This window comes from Aulostomus chinensis, chromosome 6 (genome assembly GCF_037954235.1).
Source record: "Aulostomus chinensis isolate RoL2024-O1b breed Wild chromosome 6, RoL_Achi_v1.0, whole genome shotgun sequence".
NCBI classification, from domain to species: Eukaryota; Metazoa; Chordata; class Actinopteri; order Syngnathiformes; family Aulostomidae; genus Aulostomus; species Aulostomus chinensis.
Window position 1 is genome coordinate 4,815,540 of NC_141325.1, and position 21,824 is coordinate 4,837,363.

Below are 21,824 nucleotides of genomic sequence, written 5' to 3' on the forward strand. Positions count from 1 at the left end.
GTGAAGCCGAGCCCCCCCCCCTCCCCCCCTCCTCCCCCTCCTCCCCCCTGCAGGTGTAGCAGAGCTGAGGAGGCTCGTGCCCACCTCGGGACAGCTTTACACCAGGCTTCTCCCTCAGATGACGACAATTAATTCACCAGGAAAAAAAAACAAAAAACCAGGATTGATTTTAAAAAAAAAATGGATCCAATAAAAAAAGCAAAACTTTGAAGTTAAGTTGAAGAAAAAAAAAATCAGACACAAATATAAATATCGAATAAAAGTACTAATTAATGGATGGATCATGGTGGCTAATTAGTGCACTTTCAGACGCACGCGCCTCCCACCAGGCTACATCCGGGGACGCTGTTGGTGGAGCAGCGACCTCTTAAACGCCCGACTGCTTGATTATTCTGCCTCATCTCGTCTGTCTGGCTTCACGTGGAAAAGAATCAACGTGATTTGGATTTGTTTCACTGATTTCTCCCTCCAGTTCTGCGGAAACCAAAGAACTGGAGTCAAAACGGCTTCAGACGCCCAACGGCTGGCTGCCGCACGAGCGTTTCAATTAAGAGTTCTTCTTCTTTTATTGCTCATTTTCTTTTTGTTTTAAAGAATTTGAAAATAAATAATCTGTCTGGTTTTATTCTGACTTAATTATATCAATAATCAGAAGTCTTAAAAACTCCAGCACGCGGCCTGGTTAGAGGACAGGAACGTCTCACCCCCGGAAAGCTCGAGCTATTAATGCGCCAACAAATAAATAAATAAATACATAAAAATAAATTTAAAAAAAAAAAGATCAGCAGGAATGCAGCTTCACAATCCTGCTTCCTCCGGAAGTAAATCAGCAAGAACAAACAAGTCAAGGTAAAATCCTGCCTTTGATGTTCAGAGAGTCATACAGGTTCTACCTCCCCCCCCCCCCCCCCCAAGCAAGTGATGTCCCACTGACGACATAACACACACACACACACACACACACACACACACACACAATATTATATGTATATATATATATATATATATATATATATATATATATTTATATACATATATATAAATGGTAAAAATATCTTCTGTATCTCGTCTTGTGCCCCTCTGACCAGTGACCCCTCACCAAACCCCCCGCGGCGACCTTCTTGCCCACCGAGGGGCTTTAAGACGTCACCAGGAAAATAAAACACACCCGAAAGAGGAAAATGTGGAGCGTGGAGAGGAAGCAACGTGATCAATATCCTCTATCCCAATGTTATTAAAACAAACAAACACGCGGTTAATTCTGACTTTTTCGTTGTTGTCGTTGTTTGTTTAGTTTAGTGTTTTTGTTTTTTTTCCTCTATTGTTTCAGAGCGCGGGTGAGCTCGTGGGCTCCTGTTTGCGTGTCGTGCGGGCTGCTGACCCCACAGTGACGAGCGGAGACGCCCGCACGGGATCGCGTCTCCTCAGTCAACCCGCAAAAAGTTTGCAGGCGTGCAAAAACTACCCCGCCAACTTGGTAGAGAAGCAACCCCCCCCCCCCCAACCCCACCCTCCGAGCAGCAGCTACGTCACTGGACGTTTTTACTGGCTGGGGAGTTCAAGTGAAGTTTGTTGGTTTGTTTTTTTTTCAAGTGAAGCTGATACGTAGGTTTTTTGTGTGTTAACAATAAAGAGTGAGTCTGATGATGGGCCCTTGTGTGTGTGTGTGTGTGTGTGTGTGTGTGTGTGTGTGTGTGTGTGTGTCTGTGTGTGTGGTTGGGTGGGAGGGTGTTTTCTTGCGCGTGCTGATCCCATGGCACCACAGAGCGCGCGTGCACGGAGCAGCAAAAAAAAACAAAAAACAAGCAGAATGTCACACCGCTGCGTCACCGCATTTCTTACAAACTGAGAAGGAGACTTTTTTCGGTTATTAGTTTTTGGTTTTGTTTTCTTGTTGTTTCTTTCCAACCAGCTGACTGCTGCTCCAAGGCGGCCGTGACGCCTCCTCACCATCACCTCCCGCATCCATTGTTTGCCCGCCAGGGAGCTCTTTGTTCACGCGCGCTGCATTTGAGTATTCATCTCTCATTTACATCATTCAGATGAGAGGGAAATAACACGGATTATTGGGAGTGAACGATGTCGTCGATATCCCGTCAGTTAACAACAGGGACAAAAAAGACAACAAAAAACTACAATTTGAAAAATGGAGGATTTTTAATGTAGACGTAAGATCGCCGTTGATGCCTCGTCCAACATATATATATATATATATATATATATATATATATATATATATATATATATATATATATATATATATATATATATATAAACCAATGTGAGTTAAATGGCAAGAACTACAGCACATACAATGCAAATCTATCCACTGAATCACTGAATATGCATCGATATTAAAAATAATACCCACACCGGAGCCAACGGCGTCGGAGGAAGGAGGACGGCGGAGCGGCTGGTCTCATTACGCATGGGCGGGTTTTTCCACGCAGGAGCCTCGGTTCCCCTTCTCTTCATGTCTCTCCCTCTGTCCCGTTGGCACGGAGGAAGACTCCTGGAAAAAAAACAACAAAAAAGCAAAAAAAAAAAACCAAAAATCTAACAAGGCTACGGTGGTTTTCAAAAGCCCGCAATGAGGCACCCAAGAAGTGGCTGCGGGGAAATTACTCCGACTGCGGCCAGGCGGACTACGGGAGTAAGCGGGATTTGCATATTTGGATGCGCTAATTGCCTTGATGTATTTAAATATGGCTGCACGTAGCTGATATGCTTGTCTACGTCACCGAACGTGCCCTCGCTGTTAAACTAAAACGTGAATCCGGTTGAATCTCTAATGGTAACGCCTGCAATTAGGCAGAGAGGTGGAGGAGGAGGAGGTGGTGGTGGTGGTGGGGGGGGGGGTCTGAGAGGGAGAGGAGAAGACGCTTTAGAGCAGCTGAATCGCTTAGTACTCAAGATTATTATTATCATTTTATTATCATTATCATTATTATTAGTTCTTACATAGCAGAAAGAAAAAAACAATGCTTTGTGACGTCTCTGTAGCGCGCGCGCGCGCGCTTTACAGAAAATATAAAGTGTCTTTTTTCTCTTTTTTTCTGTTATAAACCTTATTGATAAAAAAAAAAACTAAACAGAAAAAGGATGTCATCATCACCGGGAGATGATCTTCTGGCTACTGGCAATTAGGTCATCTAACTTTGTGTGTGTGTGTGTGTGTGTGTGTGTGTGTGTGTGTGTGTGTGTGTGTGTGTGTGAGAGAGAGAGAGAGAGAGAGAGAGGGAGAGAGAGCGAGAGCGAGAGTCTTTTAAGATGATGAGGATTGGGAGCGAGGTGGATTCATAAATCCAGCCTCGGCCTACACTGAACACACGTGGGACATCAAATCAAAACATTTTGGATGAAGTTTAAAGTAATGTGTTTTCCTTCCTTCTTTTCTCCCCCCCCCCTCCTCCTCCTCTTTCTCCTTCTTCTTCCTCTCTTTTTATTATTGACCTCATTCGAGACTTAGTTTGGGAATTGCATGTAGCAAATCATTTCCCCGTCTGTCTGGAACCCGGTAAATGCGTTCCGTTTGTCAAAGCGTGTTAGTGAAGCGCCTGCAGCAAATTCATTACCACCCAACTGCGAGGCTCACTTCGTAACCTGGTCAGGGAGGAGAGAGAGAGAGAGAGAGAGACAGAGAGAGAGAGGGAGAGAGAGAGGTCCACGCCAGACCCGCGCGAACAATGCTGCCTCAGTTCGTGCGTGCAACAAAAGAACCGAGGGAACTTGTTTGAATTTCCGAGCACGTCCTCTCCTCACACAGAAGGATGGACTTTAAATCCCCCCCACCCCACTCACCCACCCTTCACCACCACACCCCACCCACCTTCTCACCCTCCTCCCCAACATCATCATCATCACCCCCCACCCACACCCTCCTCTCCCCCTCCCCTCCACTCCTCATCCCACCCCATCACCAACAAGGAAAAACTTGCCCACTCTGAGAGCTCAACTGTGCATCCACTTTTCTTATCCGAGCGTTCTGGGAAAGTTCTCTCTCTCTCTCTCTCTCTCTCTCTCTCTCTCTGTCTCTCTCTCTATCTCTCCCTCCCGCATCCCTCCCTCCTCGTTCTTCATGTGCTTGGGATATGCTCACACTTTTGCACAGAGCAGCTGAAGCACGTCTAATGCGGGCTACAGGGGTGTTAGCTGCGGTTTGAAAGTGATGCCCCTGCACCTCTCCTACCACGGCTGGGATATTAGCGGGAGGACGCGCGTCCCGGCGCGCACGGACTCCGCTCCTCCGCTCCTCCGCGGGACGCTCCTCTGCTCGGTCGTGGTGCTTCTCTCACCTTTAGAAAAGTAAGTGCAACTTTTGTGCCTGATTGAGAGCTGATCCCGTGTAGAATGGCGCGCCAAAGTCCTGAACGGAGATGTATTTATTATTTTTATATTAGAAACACGCATGCAGAGAGAGAGAGAGAGAGAGAGAGGGAGAGAGAGGGAGAGAAGGAGAGGGAGGGGGACAGAAAGAGATAGAGAGATGGGATTTGTGCTTCTCACACACTTTGAGATGAAGGTACAGTGATTAAACATTTATTAGCTGCAGCTCTGTTTACACCAACGACCCTGGTCGTTTCCCTGCAGTCGAAAAATAATTAGGGTGTTTTTTTTTCTTGAATATTTTGGCACATTTCAGCCTCTCATCTCAGACTTTCACCTGCGTGCCACTCGTGCGTCTACTTGGTTCTTCACCTTTAACGCTGAGCTGGTTTTTAGCCGGCCTGTGTGGCACTGAAATCCACCACAAAGCCGCTGAGACTGACAGGGAACATCGGAGGATTCATGCTCTGACGTAAAACAAATCTAAAGGCGGAAACACCATAAAAAAGAGAGGGGGGAAAAAAAAGAAAAGAGAAGTTCTCACGGATTCTCGCACTGTTGAGTTTATTGTTGATTATTTGTGGAGGGGATCATGTAAGAGCTGAGCCTCAGCCGGAGGATCATCCAGGCTTCTCAGCTCTGGGTCCTGGCGGCTTGTTGGAGGTGATCAGCAGGTTGGAGGTGCGTGCGTGCGTGTGCGTGTGTGTGTGTTTAAGGATGGTGTATTGTGATTAAAAGCGATGGCCTGCGCGCGCGCGCGCGCGTGTGTGTGTGTGTGTATGAGGCCCGTTCTGAAGCCTCACTGTACCTTAATGAGTTGCTTTGTGGCGGAGACGTGAATGTGCTGTGCGGAGCAGAACCGAGCTGCTGGAAATGTGACGTATGGGAAGAAGTGACGACACAGCACGAGTGTATTCTGAGGATATTTCAGTATCATTTGCACTCACGGGGAGGATTATTCTATTAATCAAGAAAGGAGTGCGAGTGTGACCACGAGTTGTGTTAACAATATTCAACTAATCACTTATTGAGACGCACGAGGCCTCCACGCACTTCATTTACACACCTCTGCTTGGCTCCTCCCACCAGAGCGAGAGGAGAGTAAACTTGTCTCCAAACTGAACGGGACACCTTTAAATGTGGATGATGTCACTGAGAAAATAAACAAATGTTAATATTTATATTAATAATAACAATAATAATAATAATACGGTGTTAATTTGTCACTATCACGCCTCGTATATCGCGTGCACGCGCACACGGGCGAGCTCGCGTGCAGATATTGAACTGAGTTATAAAAAAAAAGCAGGAGCTTGGTTCTTTGTTTTCATTTTGCTTTTTCTTGTTCTTGTGTGTGTGTGTGTGTGTGTGTGTGTGTGTGTGTGTGAGAGAGAGAGAGAGAGAGAGAGAGAGAGAGAAAGAGAGAGTGTGTTGGAAATGACTGTAATGATATGAGAATGAAAGTTGTGCACAAGATTTGCCAAAAAACTGCAGTTGCACGCTCCTGCGCATGATCCATCACATGCTGTCCCTGGCTGGGAGCTGAGACTCACTTCCAAAGATCCTATATATTGACCCATATGTTCTCCGCTATCGGGGAACTTCTTACATTTCCGTGGAACACAGAGAGCTTTAACGCAGGGGGACGCGGGGGAAGTGGTAGAGGAGCTTCTTCGTCTTTTTTTCTTCTTCTTTTTAAAAAAAAAAAAAGATTTCGTGCGAGGCGACATCACCATCTATACCTGAACCATTGTAGTCTACCCTCCGGATGCGACGATGACAAAAAAAACACCGCAGAAAGAAAACACTCACACACACAAAACGGGATTTCGACGTGAAACCGAGTAGGAGAGAGCGATGTAACTCCTGCGGGGAACCTCGCTGCGTGGAGGGGAACAATAAGTCAGCGGCGGCGGCGGCGGCGGCGGCGGCAGCAGCGGGAGAACCGTGCAGCCCTCACCGGAGAGACGGAGGACGCTGGCTGGCGTTCAGGCAGCTCCAGGATGCTCTCTTCTTCTTCTTCTCCTCCTCCTCCTCCTCTCTTTTTTAAACCCTAATATTATTGTCTGCTAAATCGGCTGCTAAATCTACTCGTAGCCTATCTTCAATTAAAAAAGAGCTGATGAGTCGCTTTCATTCCGTGTAAAAAAAAAAAGAAAAAAAAAAGCCTATGGTTTCCCTGCCAACCATCCCTGTGAGAGAAGGCGTGCAGACTCCTGGCTGCAAGGCGGACTTACTCCACTGCGCTCTGTGTAATGGATGGAGATTGTGCATGGGGGGGGGGGGTTGCATTTGCAAATCTTTTTTTCCTTTCATGACATCACCGCAGTTACATTGTCGTGGTCCGAGGCCTTTGACCTCACCGGAGTTTGTCCATATTTTGGCCATCCCCAGCAGCCCCCCCCCCCCCCCATCCTTCAGGGATGGCCCTTATCCCCCCCCCCCCCCACCACCACCACCACCACCCCCCCACACCACTCTTTCCAGACCGAGCGACCAAGCAGCCTGCAGACGGACGGACCCGTTGGCTCATCGGCTTTATCTCTCCTTAAGTACATGTTGGATATGATCGGACAGCTCGACTCTCCTTGGCTGAAAAACAACAACAACAACAACAACAACAACAACAACAAACAAAAAAAAGAAAAAACCCAACAACCTCCTGTCTTCATAATCCGAGACATTTGCGTCGTAATTCCCCTGCGCTGTTGTTGCACTTTCCACGGGGAAACCGGATTTCCCCCCCAGCACCACCCCACACCCTTCTCCTCTCTGCCGTGTTTCTTCTCCGCCGGCCTCACAGGATATCTATTGCTGCTGCCACAACGACTTAATAGAGGCGAGAGAGCCTTTTGTGGGATTGAAGGTATTTGCATTGCAAATGAGGGCCCCTGTGCAAGGATGACTGCACTTTAACCCGCGATTTTCAAGGCCTACTTCAACTCAGTAATATTGGTTAATGTCAAGTGAATATGACATTAACATTGGGATTATATATCACTTTTTGTGTGTGTGTAAGTGTGAGTGTGTGGAATTGTGCTGCCTTTTTTTTTTTAACACCGGCGGTTTAAAAAAAAAAAAAAGTCCTGCAGTTGTGGCCCTGAATGGCAAAAAAAGGAATATAAGGATTATAAAGCTGAATGAAAAAGGACAGAATTGATCCTTTGAGTTGGAAACTTGGAAACCAGAAGAGGAAATGTACATGTGGATTATTGCTGGAGAACGGGAAGTGGGTTGTTATCTTTGGTTATCTAGCTGTATGAGTGTTCTGCTCGTCATAAAGCTAGATAACCGAAAGTAAAAACTACTTCCAGACTCATCGAGGACTTGTGGAAGATGCATGAGATTTAACTCTTTTTTTTTTGTTTTCTTCTTCTTCTCCTTCTTCTTCTTCTTCTTCTTCCCACGGACCTGAGATTAGAGATGTCATTAATCTGACTTTTTTTCGTTCTTTTTTTTTCTCTCTACTGAATTGTATTTTATTTTGCGGGGGAAAAAAAATGTCAACCTGAGATTGTAATTTTTAAAAATTTTTAAGCATATTTCTTACTGCAAAAGAGGGGATGCTTTCTTTTATTTAACTGACAGCGTTTTCATGGGGTGTAACTGTATCTCTATGTTCTATATCTTCCACACACTCACGCACACACTGAGGAGGCCACGCTGAACTTTCCGTCAGGCCAGATGTGCAGCTAATAACGACAGTTTATCTGATTTATTTTATTGTATTTGTCTTTTTGGTCTGAATGGAAACGCGGCGTCCAGGCTGCGGGGCGACGTTCGCTTTGGGTGAAACAGTGACAGTCGTGGCTTGCGTAGAAACCCACGTGCGCGCTTCCAGGGCTTCTTATTTCAGCTTCATCGAGTCCGGCCAGGAAACGGCGCTGGCATCCCAAACACTAGGCCAAATAATTAGGACGTACACTGAACTGACAAAAAAATGGAGAGAGAGAGAGAGAGAGAGAGAGAGAGAGAGAGAGAGAGAGAGAGAGAGAGAGAGAGAGGGGGAGAGGGAGAGAGAGAGGCTGTGAGAAGGAGGGAGGTGACAGAAGAGAGAGAGAGAGAGAGACAGAGAGAGAGAGGGTGGAGGGGTGAGAGGATTGAAGGGGGAAGATGAGGAGGGGTCGGGGCCTGCTTAATTGATTCCGTTAACCGCAGTGCAGGAGATGTGAACGACTGGACGATCCCATTCCCACGCTCGGTGGGGCAAGTGGCAATGCCATGCCCAGGCCCAATATGACAGACAGCGCCGTGAGGGCCAGGAGGGGCTGGGGAGGGGGAAGGGGGGTGGGGGAGGGGGCGACAGAGGTCATGAAAAGACGTCAAGTGCACCCTACTCATCTGCATCCCCAAAGAAAGAGGCGACGTTTCCCAGCCTCTGCCGACGCGGCCGCTCCTAAACTTGGGAGTTGTAACGGTCCTGAAAGCGTAATGTAGCGGCGATTGTGTGGCTAATGAGAAGGTGGGGTCATTATCTTAAAACTGGCTGCTGCTGCTGCTGTTGCTCCTGTTTGAGAGGGATGTGCTGCGACTCCGGAGCGTGTTGCGCTTGTGTCTGAGCAGTGGAGCTGCATAAAGACGTCTGGAGCGTCTGAATAAGTGACACCTCTGCTGTGTTGTTGGGGTTGAACTTGACCACCAGGGCAGCATTAATTAATGAGTTTTGAAGAACACTACCTGTGGAGGTGTATTTGGAAATGTAGGGAGGGGGAAATGAGGAACGAACGAACACACACACACACACACACACACACACACACACACACACACACACACACACACCTGGATCATAGAAGAATGGCTCTTTGTATTAAGGACTGATTGTGTTTGTTCTGTTCTGGTCACCGACTGAGGCTCTGCTGAGGAGGCTTGTACTTGAGCTTGAGTTTATTCCCAGATTTATCCTGAATATAATAAATCGAATCATTTACTGTGAGCGCTGTATGTGACAGCTGGATGTAAACAGGTCTGATCATTCCAATAAGTTGGCCATATGGCTGTAGAATTATCTATACTTGGGTCAATATTCCCTTGCTGCTGCTCTGAAGCTAAAGTTCAGTTTACGCTCAGGAACCGGTGCCACTGAGATTTATTTCTTGTTAATCTGAACCACAGTGGCTGATTCAACTCTGCCCATTTAGTGTCTTTACTTGCAAAACATGGTCAAAGGCGACCTACAGCACAGAGCAGGTTGTTCCCCCGGAGGAGAATCTGAGAACAGTGGTGAATAAAACAAGTCTTGTTGTCACTGGTTAAGTCGTATGAAAGGGATCAGTGTTTAAATCTGGGGGCCACGCTAAATGTCAAACCAGAGAAAAAACACATGGGGTCTGTAACCATCTCTGCTCAGCATCAGCTCGTCCCTCCTAATCTCAACAGTAACGTCATTTATGCTCAAATCTTGACAAAATTGGCTCATTTTACAACCTTTCTTTTCATGACGGTAAATAAAGGCTGTGGTATATTTTGCTTTGCCGTCTATCAGATTGTGCAGGTGTTTGCGGGATTAGAAGCTACAGACTGAGAGTGAGCGAGCACGAGATAAATACTTGATTCATCCTTACACTCGCTTTAAGTACATGATTTCCTTTAAGGGTCTTAGTCGTCCCAGTCGGTAGGAAATGTGAACATGGAGGTGTTCTGTTAGCGGGAGAGTGCAGCATCGCTAACGGCTGCAAATCACACTTTACATCTCCCTTCGTAGCCACTTCCAGTATATTCCTGGACGAGGAGGTGCAGTCCGGCCGCTTTCTGCTGCCCTGTGTGTGTGCGTGCGTGTGTGTGTGCGTGTGTGTGTCTCTCTCTCTTTCTCTGGAGTTAATCTCACCAATTCCTCTCCAGCTGATTACCTTGATAGTGTAAAGGTGCATTTCTAATCTCTGCATCTCCATAGATGTTGTCTTTTTGAATGTGAGGTGGATAAAAGTATGGTTCTATTTTATTTATGTAATGCCCCCCCTCCCCCCTCATGTCGCTAAAAAAAGGCCCCGCCATTCATTTCACAGTGCCCCACTTCCATATAAATATGTGTGTGATTTGACTATGCGTGCAGAAATGGGCGGTGACACTCCCCCCTTCCTTCCGTCCGTCCTTCTCCTCGGTAAATGGGGGCTACATGCTTGACTGTGCCCTCCTTCCACCCTCACACACGGTGCAGCGCAGCCATTGTTGTCACGTGACTTGATGAGTAACAAAACCATGGTGACCATGGAAGGTATTTTCATATTCATTGAGCGAGCAATCAGCATATTTTAAGTGAGCGTGCCCGAGGCTTTTATGTGCCTGTGCCTCGCTGCTGTGTACGGCAGGTGCCCGAGCAGGTTTAGAATATGTATCCGGGTAAATTTGGTGCCAGACAAAGCTTGTGAGCATTCATATGGGTGCTGATTATTAATATGTGTTGCATGGCTGTTTTTTTTGTTGTTGTTGTTTTTTTTTGGAACTTCTCGTGGTTTACTCTGAGATGGTTTGGCAGTAACAAAGTGGTTAGATAAATAGCTGGCTTAAAAAGAAAAGAAAAGAAAAAAAAAAAAGAGTGTCATTAGCGGCCAAATCCTTCGTCCAGGTTGTCTGCGGGGTTGTTGTCATGCTGCTGTGGTTGTTGATGGATCCAAAGGCTTCATGTCTCTACATATGCATGTCTGTGTTTGCATGATCCTGTCTATGTATTCCTGTGCATTTGTCTCGACAATTAACTGACCCGGGCGTCTCGGATAGCTGGCGAGGCTACTACATCATGCTGATGAAAGGGAACAATAGCTGTGTCTCATTCAACAACGTCTGTCTGTCTGGCTTGGGCCATGTCTCTCTCTCTCTCCCTCTCTCTCTCTCTCTCTCTCTCTCTCTCTCTCACTCTTTCAGCGTGTGTGTGTGTGTGTGTGTGTGTGTGTGTGTGTGTGTGTGTGTGTGTGTGTCTCCCGGACATGAACTTGAACTTGAGACAGGCAGCCAGACACCATCTGTGCACCAGGGGTAATGAATTCAGTGCATTCATGGCTGTGGAGCAAGCCTAGGCCACCGCCACCCATTGATGAGCAGATGACCCCTATAGTCTGAGTTAGCTCTTCATCACTAATAGAATTCAACAATACCAGCTGGTAGGGCAGTTTATTTGGACTGTTTGTCTTCTGACAAATGAGAGTGGTGTGTCAGCAGTGCTGGAGCATGTGTTTAGGTTGCTCGCATGCAAGTGTGTTTGTGGCAAATGAAAGCTCGGCGTGGTTTCCTCCCAGATGAGCTTTGTCTACATGTGGCATATGCAAACCAACCTGCTCCGGTCTCCTATACTGGCCGTTGGCCTATTAAAGCTCCGGCCTGCTGTTTCATTGGCTGAGCCATGTTGAATTTACGAGTGTGATAATTGAAAGGGCCGGTTCACTATTCCTCCTGATAAAGAGGAGCCCAGTAAGTGTATGAGGCATAAACCTTAAACAAGCCAGGCACAATGTGAATTCCTGCAGGCCCTCCTCCTCCTCCTACTCCTCCTCCTCCTCCTTTCCTCTTCCTCCAGCTCAAGCTTCTGTCACAATCACAGGCACACACTCTCTCTCTCACACACACGCACACACACGCATGCGTACACACAGTAAGTCTTTTCCCCTCTGGTTGGTGTCGCCACGGCAACGGTAGGTGAGATCACCGTGCGCATGGCAGCATCAGACCCTACCAATGCAGGACAGGTTCCTGGTTTATGTGTGTGAGTGTGTGTGCATATGTGCATGTGTGTGTGTGCATATGTGCGCATATGAGTGTGTGTTTGTGTGTGTGTGCTGTATGCATGAAACAAGGATGCAACCCCCCCACACACACACACACACAAACATACACACACACACACACACACACACACACACACACACACACACATCTCCATGTAGACACACATTGCAGTGTGCAAATATGTTTCCTGTCAGGTAACCTCACAAGTATAGTTGGCTTTTAATGAAGCCAGTGACACCTTTAGTGTGTGTGTTTGGCTGTGTGTGTGTGTGTGTGTGTGTGTGTGTGTGACTGTATGTTTACATTCACGTGGCTCTGCCCTCATCCCCTCCGCCCACTCATCAAGCTACGATTGTCATCATCTTGATTGAGTCAAACTAAATCAATTAATGGTGTCATTGACGACCGACTGATCCACCTCCCTCCATAACAGATCAGCCAGCCATAACTTGCCAATAATCCACTGAGGAATGTCATGGTTGGGCCTTTTTTAATGACATCATGCATGGCCACTTGAGCGTCTTGTGGGGAGCAGCGGGCATGCTGTGCTCTGCCACGCCGTACGACCCTCCCCTTCAGCTGACTGCACGGATATGCATGGCCGACATGTTAGACAGGCATCTTGGTCTTTGTGCCGTCGAAGACCTTTTGCATAGCTGTGGGTTGAAAGGATGCAGGGTTGTTGATGTTGCTCAGCTCTCGCGGACGTACAAATGATACGCTTTGAAGTTATGACACAGAATAATTGGTAATAAGTGGTGAAACTAACAGTTGATATGAAAGTGAGTCAGAGGGAACTGATCAGAATAGCAACACGACACGGATGACACTCTCAGGCCGATTGTGATTGGCTGCAGTGGCGGGAGTTTACATTTCTAACATGTGATGAAGCTACAAGTTGGCTGTGTGTTATCAGACACATCAGAAGCTTTCATCCATGATTTTCACTTCTCCTGACTGCCCATCACAGCAACCTACCTTTCTGATATATTCACTGACCATAAAACCTGACGAGAGTCGAGAGAACCGAGATGAATGAAAAATGTATTCATATATGAAGCAAACAATCCTGTAAATCTGCACTCATTTTCATTTAACGGTAGCATCTGGCTGATTGTGATTCAAATATGTGTGCATAATCATTTAAAGGTGTGATTCAAGTAGCCCCAGTAAATATATGTATTTAAATTCATTCACTACTGTCAGAATACTCATACTCTCTATATTTGTTACTCTTTTAAACTGCAGGTGTTGCACGAGTGTCAGAGCAACATGGTGCTGATAGCATATTATCAGCATCTTTACATACGACAATAACACCGGTACGGTAGCTTTTGTAGTTGGGAGATTAGACGTTAGTACTGTAGCGGCAGCAGAACACAAACTGTGTGTATAAATACTATTTTGGCTCTTCAGCTGGCTGTCACCCTGTCTTCCAGGATATCTGTGCTCCACTGACGTTTGATTATGCTAATACTATGCAGTATAAATAAATTAGTATAATTGCATCTGAAATACGCTTTGAATCGTCCTAGAAGATGAAAGGGTGTAAATAATATATTTTGGCCCGCTGCATTATTCATCCTCAATTAATTAGGAACACAGGAGCATACAGTCTCAACGTGCTATACTTGCCATTTGGCTGTTGTTGTTTTATTTAGGGTATATGTGACCACTCTATGTCCATGTCAGCGTAGTTTTTGAAAATTATAATTCTCTCTCGCAGTGTTCCTCTCAGGATTTACACTTAAAAGATAAATCAGCGCAACACTGAATACTAATTGACTTTTAATCTTAAAATACAATTAATATTTGAACAAGTTCATACTGTGAAACCCACACTTGTGCAATTTTTTTTTAACTGAAAAAACGATTTATATTATAGATAAACACATTTGTATGGTTTAGCTTCCCAAAAAAAAGAAGAAAAAAAAAGGAGGGGGCAAAGAGGTTGAGGAAATATTAAACAAGCATAAATAGTGACGACACGTTGCCCGCACGACTTAAATGTGCCAGCCTGTCCGCTCTTTGTAACACAGGGTATTGAGGCCTGGACACAATTTGCATGCAGCAAACCATTTGAAAAATATATGGTGTTCAGCAATTAAATTATATGGGCTCTCAGACTTGGGGCCACTACCAGCGCGTATAGAATAGTGAGCAGTAGTTGCTACGCTCGCATTAGCATCTGGCCCTTTTATGTAAATTTGATGAGAAAGGAGTCATGCATATACGCCAGGGCTGGGGTGTACTCGCCTAATATCCTTATTAGAGAGGGGTGAATTAAATATTTATCAGGGGGGTTAAGGGTTAGGAAGGAGGGGGGGCTGTCCTGTGTTGTCGTGAGGACCCGAGATTGGAAGAAGGGGGAAAGAGAGGAGGAGGTTGGCTCTCTCTACGAGTGTCTCTCTCTGCCTCAAGGTGCCACCATCTTGAGGCGTTTGGCAGTAGTGAGAGTGTGAGGAGGGTAGACCTAAAATGTCCGCTGGCATAGACACGCGCATGCATACACATTAACACATACAAATTTCCGTGCCGTACACGAAGACGGAACTCCGGAAGTCAATTATTCAATTAATGTCATCGGCAGCTATGCATGCAGAGCAATTCATTTGCATGTATTAATGCCCACGATTACTGTCACCTGTGAAATCGGCCGCTGCTTGGCTTCCTAACGCAGCAGGTTTATTGGGTACGGGGGTGTCGCACCCTTACCGTTACTTCAATTAGCTATTTTTCTTTAATTTGAGGCAACTATCCATCTTTGTGGCTTTGCTTTTATTGAGACAGAACATTGTGTTGAACCACACAGTGTGTTTCCTTTTGAATATATTGCAAGTTAAATCTTGTAAAATGTTAATTAGAGTCAAATAATTTGATGACTGTGAATTGTAGAGCTTAAATCCTGTACTTCGGGAATGAATTTGGTAGATTAAGTCTTTCTTATTAGATTATAACCTCCTTAAAACTAGAACACACACCAAAATTGACTAAATAAATGCCGTGGAGCAGAAAAAAGGAAGTCAGTGACAATATCACAATTTTATATAAACCACTCTCCATATCGTTTTCCAGCTCCACTTCGCTGTAACATGCACACTGAGGCTGACCTCACCTATCTGTTAATTATCATAAATGTGCCTAGTTAGGTGGTGCACGCACGCAAACGCGCGCGCACACACGCACACACACACACACACACACACACACACACACACACACACACACACACACACAGCATTGGGTGAGATACAGCCACAGCATTAGCATTCCCTTTCATCCTGAAGTGCTCCTGAGGCACAGCATAAAGAAGAATGTGCAGGAAATTATTCAAGATGAATTATACCACACATCATCCCCACTTTTTGGACACACACACACACACACACACACACACACACACACACACACAAGTTTATGCGGTTTAGAGAAGCAGGTTATCGGGCTGTGTATTGATGAGAGTATTAATCTCTGCTGTATCGGTTGTGAATGTGTAAATTAGTTGTGGATTGCTTTCATATACAAAGTGTTTGTGTACAATATGTACTTGCTTGGACTGTCAGTCTGTTTTCACTTGCAAAAAAAAAAAGTACATATACAATATCAGCTGTTGCCTGCACCCCCCCAACCCCACATTTCCTCTGATGAGTGGTACAGGCGTGCTGCCAAAGACGTGAGAATAATTAAACGGCTGCGTGTTTGAGCCTGGCGTTCGCTAATGGATTGTTACCGGGAGGAAATGAGACAGGCAGCATGGGGGAGCTGGGTGTCAAAGCAGACCTCAGCTTTGAATAATGAAACACTGTAAGCCACCTTCCATTCTATAATAATAATCCTTGTGGGTGTTTAGCCTTTGTATATATTCCTCTTTTCTTCTTTCCTCTATATTGACCGTGTGTGTGTGTGTGTGTGTGTGTGTGTGTGTGTGTGTGTGATTGTGATATGCATACATGAGTGCAATTTGTATTAGCACCCTCTGCATCACCACACTGCTGCTTTTTTTTGGGAGGGGGGGGCAAAGGGGTTGATGCTTGGCACTGTCAGCACCAATGTAGCCCCCCCCCCCCCCCACACACACACACACACACACCTCCCCCTCACACACACCCATAGGCCAGAAGCAGAGTAGTGGTGGGGAGCGGGTAGAGGAGGGAGATAGAGGAGTAGGAGGGAGATGGGATGAGACAAGCCACACAAGCCGCAAAGGGGAAGGAGTGAAGGTGGAGGGGGAGCGCTGTATAGTTACCCTAAACCCCGCCGTAGGGCTGGAAACACACATACATGCACACATTGGTTTGCCACAAGTAGAACATTGCAACGGGGAGGATGAGAATATGCCCCAGATAACGATAGCCCAACTGGTTGTGTTGCTTCTGCTTATTCCACATGAAATATGTAACAATATCATGGTCGTCTGGTATTTACAGCTTCTATTTTTATATGTGATGATCTGAAAGGTGAATAAAATCTAGACGGAACTCAAGAATCTTGTGTGGTTTTGTTATTATTGTTGCGCCTGAGAGTCCAAGACAGGAGCGTAACGTCATTTATATTCCTGTATGGATCCCGTATCGCCAGCACCCTGAAATTTACTGTTTTGGAAAAGACAAAACATCTTTGTAATGTCAAAGTGCACTTTTTTCGTCATCCAACTGCGGTATTTTGACATCTAACTGGATGTTTTGACAGGAGGAGAATGTCAGCGGCCACATCTGTTTACTCAGATAAACGATCAAAAAAAGAAAGAAGGACAAAATGTTCAAGGATACATTCATTGTTTCAGGTTCATCTGCATGTCGCTGTGTGCTACCAGGTCAAAAATGAAGTCATACACTGTGGTCTTAAATCCACTCCTGTCTTGACGTTTGAGCCACAGGTCAAAGGTGGTTGGGGTTCAGCATTATAAAGCAGAAGAAGACTAATCTAATATCTAAACATGAGATATTTAACCGTGTTAGGAAACACACCTTTTAATACATCATCTTATTAATATTTTGAAGAATGCAAATACTTCCAGTGACCTTCAAGTGATCTGTTTTTGTGATGAATTTCTACAAGAAAAAAAATACACACACACACACACACACACACACACACACAGAGTTGTGCATTTCCTCATGGTGGAAACGTGTTAGCTGAATTGCTGGACAACAGTCATGTTCAACATGTAAAGGCGAGCTCTTGGTAAACGTGTTCTCCCGTTGCTGCAGTGATGGAGAACCGGAGCTGTGGAGGACAGCAGGAAGCAGGAAGTAGTAATCAAGGTGAAATCTCTGGGATTTTCTCTTCACTGGACTCATGTGAGGTAAGTAAAAGTTGATAAAACAGAAGAAGTGTGTGTGTGTGTGTGTGTGTGGGGGGGGGTTGTTTGCGGTCTGTGTGTGTGTTAGAAAATGTATTTAATATTTGTGATCATTTTTATTGTGACCTTCAAGCACATTTCAGAGAAGGTCAAGGAATTTTGATGATTCTGATTTTTATTTCTCTCAGCAAAAGCCACTTAAATCTGACTTATTAGCTTAAAACACATTTGCATTGTTCAAAATTTCTGGGTTGTTTTTTTTATGATAAAAAAACAGAAGAAGTTTTGACAGAAAAACAGACATATTTCTTTGTTGGCAGTGGTTTGGGTTTTTTTTTCCCTTCTTTGCCAATCTCTGCTGATGTGTGAGTCTGTGTGTGTCTATTTGCCTGCAGCAAAGTTAGCCCATGTGTGTGTTGGATGAAGGCAGAGATGTTAGTAGTGGTCCAGAGGACACAGTAAACAGAATAACACTGGTTTGAAGGGAGCTCAGGCGATGTGATCGTGGGTAATATCAAATCCCATGACCTATTCCTTGCCCTGTGGTCCAAACCAAAGACAAGAAGAAGAGGGGAAACAGAGGTTACTGTTCACTGATCATCATCGCAACACACACACACACACACACACACACACACACACACACACACACACACACACACACACGACAGCTACAACTGGGTAGTGATTTCAAAAATGTCCTCTAGCCATTGAAATTCATTCGTTAACACTAATTGCCCTCGTTTTGCGTAGTGGAGGACACACTGCGCTCCCAATTAGACCCCCAATCATTATTACAAGTGACATTTTATGATAGTGAAGAGAGACAAACAGTTTAATTATGCTTACTGTATTGGCCGGAAGCATGAGCCGATTTTCATTTCATCCTGTATTTCAACTTTGACCCCATTTTTCTTACAATTAAGCGACCTCTAGAGAAGCCGAGGTGGAGTAAAAACAAGCGGGCGCGCGCACACACACACACACACACACACACACACACACACAAGTTACAACCAGAAATTATGTTTAAAATATGTCAGCAGGCAAAAAAATGTAAGGTAACACAACACAAAGCAGGCGAAATAAAAGAAAAGTCACAACAACAAAAAGTGTGACCAAATTAAAACTCCTGATTCTCAGAGATAAAAGCTGAGGATGCTAAAAAATAAGGGCCTGAGGGGAAGAGGCGGTATCAGCACATATGAACCTCATACGTGTCCTAATTACGCCCAACAATCACACTTACACACACACACACACACACACACACACACACACACACACACACACACACACACACACACACACACACTTGACTCAGAAGGGCCAATTAGAAGGCCGGGCAAGTCAATGGGTAGGAAAACACAACGCATGTCTGGAGCCTTCGGAGGAAAGATGGCACCTATAAAGAATGTTCCAGTCACACACACACACACACACACACACACACACACACACACACACACACACACACACACACACACAATGTTTGTGTGTTTAATTCAGAGGTTTACTGAGAGAATTAATCTGACTTGCAACATTTGCATTTATCCGTATCGTCACTGCAACATTATTTAAGTTTATAATTCTGAATTTGTTGCACTTTTGTAAACAAGTCATATTCAATTTGGCCAGGACCACCGCTGATGACCGAAGCTGTTGTGAGGGAGTAAATTAATAACCCTTTAAATAAAAGAGAACTCAAGACATGGGTTGCCGAGCAGATGACATTTGAGTTGGCGACTGGATCCTACATATCTGATCATGCATAATTAAGATAAAAAGGTTGGCTGGTGTAAAAACAAAACAAGGATAGAACTTTCATCAGAATGGCAGCGTCACAGCATGGACGCAAAAACAGGAAAACATTTCCATCCTTAAAAAATCAGATGTATTTAACAATACAGAGAATTTGTTTAGGGTTACATTATCTTTTTTTACTGCGTCTTGCTCATACTGTAAAATTACTATGAGTATTATTAATACTTGCAAGTATATTTTACTACCACTATAGTAAAGATTGTGTGTATATTGGACCCTTGTAGACTAGCTTCTATCACTGCTACCTCGCAACGATTAATGAAGTCGTCTGCATGTATCTGCATGAATAAGGCATGCTGAAGCCTGTGTGTGTGTGTGTGCGCGCGCGTGCGCGCGCGTGTGTGTGTGTGTGTGTGTGTGTTGTCTGCATAGACAAAACAAAAACAGAGAACAAAAGATGCCAGCACACATGGAAGGCTTTGCAGGAGATCCATTCACAAACATCAAAATGAAGAATGTAGTAGAGAATAGATGGCGATGGGAGCACCGAGGCTTAATTCTATATGATCAGGAAACACAGAAGCACACAATTATAAAAAAAAAATGACTGAAACCAGGGAGCAAGCCAAGCCAGAGAAAATAGTAGATTATTTATGAACACATGTGAGAGATATTTTTATACTCGGTGATTTAGTCTCCACCTATAATTTCCCTTCTTTCTATTTGTCAGGTAATTCCATATTTCATGCTTGGATGCAATCCTTTTCCCATGTCACATTGCCGATGCTCATGCCTCCTAGCGATAGCACAATGTCCATTCCATGGCTGAGCAGGAAAAGAAAAAAAATTGAACTTACATTTTTTTTTTCCCCCGTTACACTACATTATCATTGGTCCACCATTGGATGAGTCCGGTCGAAGTATATTCTTTGAATTTATAAGTAAAACAAATTTTAAAAATAAATAAATAGTATATTATATATATATATATATATATATATATATATATATATATATATATATATATATATATATATATCTGTATATATGAGTGGCTTTCAGCGGACTGTGTAATAGCGCAGCATAGGGAGGGTTTCCTCTGCATCATCATACAGCCTGAACAAAGGATATGCACATTGTAAAATCATGCAAATGAATGCAAATCGCTGGCAGCGAGGAATGGCGAGGGAGAGGGAGTTTGGAGACGCAGCAGAGGATGCCAATGACTTTGTACACAACGTTTGGTGGACAATCATTCTTTACCTTGTGGCGAATAACTAAAACTATATTTCTACTGAATCAGATTCTAAACCTCTTCCACACAAGACTTGTAGGAGTTTCTCTTGCTTGTAAAAGTGGGGTTGACTCATTGTGCATAAACAATATGAAACTGTTGGTTTTACTTCGTTAGGTAGTTAATTTTTTTTTGTCACGGTGCAACAAGATGCGTATTGCTCATGGGGGAGGGGGCCATTCTAAAATGCCGGGGATGCAAATGTGATGCGAGCAGCATTGCAGCACATGTGCATGTGTGTTTGGATGATGCAATATTCTCATGGTATCGTCTCAGAGAAGGGCAGAGCACATTCACGCTAATCAAACTTTCAGGCTCCATATTTTCCTGGATTGGCTCTCATCATGAATAATTAAAACACCCGTAGGATTACCTATTTACCGCCTGGCATCACAGGTACATCAGCACTGAATGTGCAAAAGAAATGTATTTGTGTGCCTAACTTTTTTTTTTTTTTAATTCACAAACAGTGTAAATAGAGTGCCTTTTCGAATTAAAGTAAAACTTCAACTCAATTCTATCTTTGTAGATAAATCCTGGAACGTTGTAATAAAATCCCATGATGCTATTTGTAATAATCATTCTCCCAAGCACATTTATCTTCATGAAATTAAATCCTTTAGCATCTCTCCCCCGATGTAGCTGAAGATACAGTTTAACTCTTAAAGCCGTACGACAAACGGCAATTTGTCTCATCGTGTATAGACAAACCCATATTTAAATAATGCCGCCCCTCTTTGAGACAGCACACACACATGGACTCACCCGCAGACACAATATGGTGGGGGGTGGGGGGGGGGCAGACAGACAATCACAATTGTGCATAATGATGTTAACATTCCTGCATGTCTAATGCAGGGGATACTGAGGTAGACGCTAGCTGGTTGGTGCTCTTGCTGTTTGTTGTGGGTGTTCAGAGGTATAAACTGTACCAGTGCATAATGATGTATTAATTGTGGGCCGCTCTCACTCGCTGTGTTTGGGCTCCTGGCCGAGGTGACTACACGGCCTTCGATTCCATCGTTAATCTCATCAAACATATGCAAGACCACACTTTATTTTCTACTGGGCTCGCATGATGCACCGTAATATTAGAGGAGGGGGGGGAGAAAAGAAAAGAATACGGCAGTTGCTTCCTGCAAAATATCAACCAAGGTAAATGGTAGGAAACGGTGTGGCAACAACGATTTCAAATCACCCCACTAATTGCGTTTTAGTATTCACAAATAGCGGCTTTAAGGGTTTGCCTTCATTTGCAAAGCACCATTAGCGATTCTCCACTACTCCCTTATGTGTTTTTTCAACTTCCTCTCAAATAGAAAGAACACAAAGGGAGGGGATATGAAAATGGAGCGGCGGAATCATAAAAGATGGAAACAAAGGGGGACAGACAGCATACACTGAGAAGGACAGGCAAAA

The 21,824-nt window shown here is 44.6% G+C and overlaps 1 long non-coding RNA gene across 1 annotated transcript in view; it reads left to right on the top strand.

Moving 5' to 3' along the window:
• Positions 1-3,908: 3,908 nt before the first annotated feature.
• Positions 3,909-21,824, top strand: part of LOC147259771 (uncharacterized) — a 37,809-nt gene continuing 19,893 nt past the window's right edge. Inside the window, exons 1-2 of the long non-coding RNA XR_015116401.1 lie at positions 3,909-4,305; positions 17,256-17,350. This is a non-coding gene — a long non-coding RNA (uncharacterized LOC147259771). The remainder of the gene's footprint in view (positions 4,306-17,255; positions 17,351-21,824) is intronic.